Source organism: Myotis davidii, unplaced genomic scaffold (assembly GCF_000327345.1).
Source record: "Myotis davidii unplaced genomic scaffold, ASM32734v1 scaffold164, whole genome shotgun sequence".
In the NCBI taxonomy this organism is placed as follows: Eukaryota; Metazoa; Chordata; class Mammalia; order Chiroptera; family Vespertilionidae; genus Myotis; species Myotis davidii.
The window spans coordinates 5,764,614-5,767,825 of record NW_006296417.1 but is presented as its reverse complement, the minus strand read 5'-3'; the positions used below and the strand labels follow the sequence as shown (position 1 = coordinate 5,767,825).

General features: G+C 47.9%; 1 protein-coding gene across 1 annotated transcript in view; it reads right to left on the bottom strand.

The window, feature by feature from the left end:
• The window catches only part of NR2F2 (nuclear receptor subfamily 2 group F member 2), a 13,681-nt gene that overhangs the window by 9,518 nt on the left and 951 nt on the right, over positions 1-3,212 (bottom strand). The window lies entirely within an intron of this gene.

Below are 3,212 nucleotides of genomic sequence, written 5' to 3'. Positions count from 1 at the left end.
GGCTGGGGACGGGATCGAGGGCTGCGCCTCTTGGCAACTTGGCGAGGCCACGGAAGGCGCCGCGCGCGCACCACCCGGGACTCCCGGCGCATCTGTGCGCCCGCGATGCCCGAGAGAGAGAAAGAAGTCCCCCGATTCTTCGCAGAGGGGTAGTGGGTGGGGGTGGGCAGGCGCCGAGTACCCAGCTCGCGGGCAATTTCCAAACGAAAGATTTGGCCAAACCCGGGCGGCGGTAGACCCCTCTCTTAATCAACTCCGATCACCTGCTTGGTTTGGTGGCTTTTTTTTTTAAAGGGGGGAAAAAGGCTCTTTAGGGTCTGTCTTTTCCTTGTAGGGTTAACATTTCACAGGTATGTGGCCTGACATTTTAATTGCTCAAATAAAGCATCTCGGATGCGGAGAAGCAGAAATAGACTTCATCTCATTGTCATGACGCAATTAAAATAAATTTCCCTCAACTTTATCCTCTCTCCTTAGTTCTGACGAACTCGCAAGCCAACATCCTGCCCCACACCCAGTCAGGGCGAGAGGGGAAAAGACGGATGTTTGCCCGCTGATGGGCAAGCAGGGGCCGCCTCCAGCCTCCCCTGTGTGTGCCCTCTGCACACACATGTAAGTGTACATGTATGAGATGCACATTTGTCACTGTACACAGACAAAGACTTCAGCCACTTGCACTTCTAGGTCGTGGAACAGTTAAGTGCGGACTTCATTGTTCCTTAAGTTTCCTTAAAAGCATTCAAATAGCCATTAAAACACACCCAGAGACTCTGCCCCACATTGGGGACGAGACCAGTACAACTCAAGAACCACACACCAGCCATACTCTGTCCCGAGAAATCAACTGCAATAAGGCCAAAGTCACCATCTCTGCCAGTCTGCTCCATGGGCTAAAATCATCCACACGGCTGTGGGCTGTGTCTCTAAATTTCAGGGCGCTGGGTTAAACAGCAAACATCTAGAATGGCCCCCCACCTCCCAGAACACACACTATCCAATGAACCTCTCTGTGCGATTAGAAAAAGTTAGTGGATTATGGTTACTCCGTATTTATAAAAGAAAATGGTGACTCCGTCATACACACTTTGCACCAGGAAAAAAGCTGCACATTGGTCAGCCCACCAGGTTTATGAACAATTAGAATATTTCGCACGAAACACACGAGCTGCCGGAAACGTGGACACACAGAAATTGTAAGGGACGACCACCAGAAAGCATCCTTGATAATTAAAAAAAGATTAAAAAGATGAAGAATTGTTTAGAAGAATTCGTCACACATGAAACTGACATGTATAGATTGCATTTTGCATTCCATACCCTTTGCACACACAGGCAGAATACAGGGTAGGGGCTGAGTGGAGATGGAGGCAGATAGGGGCTAGTTTTAAGGGAAGAAAAAAAAATATCCTCTTTCCGCTTCATTTCTGAAACCTCTTAGCTCTCACCCTTTCCCGGCTGAAATCACATAGTTCACGAAACAGTGAATGTTCTGGAAGGTGGGGGGGCAATTCTCGCTGTTTGATGCAGGTGCTGGGAGGACTTGAAAGTTGTAAAAAACCAAACCAAACACAAACCTATATTGGACAGGGAGCTCTCCTAAACCTGGTGTGTAATGAGGTTGCCACAGAGCCAAGGCAGGCTGCGAATTTCAGGTTGATGACAGGCACCATGTAACTTTCTCCTGAGGGGGACAAGGAGCATGGGAGAGGAATTATTCCAGGGAAATATTTTCCCCCTTTCAACCTCTAGGATTTGAGAAATTGCCCTATGCTGCAAATGTCAGTGGATCTGGGGCAAACTCAGTAGAGTTGTGGTGGGACTGGGGTTGACTAGGACGTCTGATGGGCATTCATCCATCTCGGTTTAATAGATGATAGAATAATTGATGATGGGGAAATCTTAATCTCGCCTCTTGTTCAGACACTTCCACAGCAAGAGCCACCTTTTACACACACGCAGGGGGGGAATTTTGAGGGGGACGGGCTTCCCCAGTCCAGTTAGAGAAACTGGGTGTTTGAAGTCCAGTCTGATGGCCTCAGATTTAAAATGAAGATTTCCCCACCGTCCCCAGCAGAACTGGAGCCAGCCAGGCTCAGGACCTCAGGGCTACCAGGAAGTCAGAAGTGTTTTTACTTTGTATTTTGGGACCCATTCATAGTTATGCAGATGCTATTAAAAAGCCAAAAAAAAAGGTACTAATTGCAGTTATTTTTACTGTATGAAAGGACTGCAGACCGAGAAGGAAAAAAAAAAAGAGAAATAATTAAAAATGTCTTACTTAGAGACGCTCATTTCTCTGAAATACAACAACTCTAAGACTAACCGCTAAACATCAATATATTGTTACCGTTGGAAAAAAATTAAAATAAATCCAGCCCAGTCTTTTATTGCAGATGTAAATTTATTTTAATGAGAGGAATGGCAAGCTTTCATTTGGCCGGGAGAAAGTTGGAAAAACATTGGTCTTCCTCTGGGGATCCCAAGCCAAGCAAAGGGAACCCCAACTCAGGAATATGATTCCATTACAGAAGGCGGCCTGACCGCAGAATTCGGTCACCAGATGCATGCAGACCCCAGCAAACGCCGAGTTTGACTCTGAAGTCGGTAGCAGCCAGCCCTGTCCACCACGATGCATTGAATTGCTCCTTCCCTTCAATCTCCTCCTGTGTGTTTTCCCTTCCAGCACACGGCAGCTCCCTGAATAGGAGAAGGGGCCTCTATTGTGTGTCTCTCAACTTCCAAGTCAATGCAATTTTTAACCGCTGGCTTGTGGTACTTTGAAAATCACCAGGGGCTGTCAGAGTTGGGTCCCCCTGAAAAAATTTACAGTGCTCGAGATCGGAGCATATGCCGGGAGGGAAAAAATTGCTGCAGATTGGAGCAAGTGCAGTATCTGTCTGCCCCCTAGTGTAAGAGTCCTCGCTGCCTAAAATCCAACTTTAAGAGAAAAGGGGTTCTTAAAGGGGAACGACTTGAGGCTCGCGGAGGCGCAGGGGAATGAAACTTCTGGGCATTTTCAGCGCAATCATTGCCCGGGATTGAAAATTAATTGGCTCTGGCTGGGTTGGACCGGACCCTCATCTCGCCACCTCCTGCGTCTCCCGTGTCACTGGCGGCGAGGTGATGATTTTTTTTTCTCCCTCCCCCCTGAACTGGGTTTCTGTGCGTCCCTCTCACCCCCTCCTCTCTTTTCCTTTCTCTGTCTCTGTCGT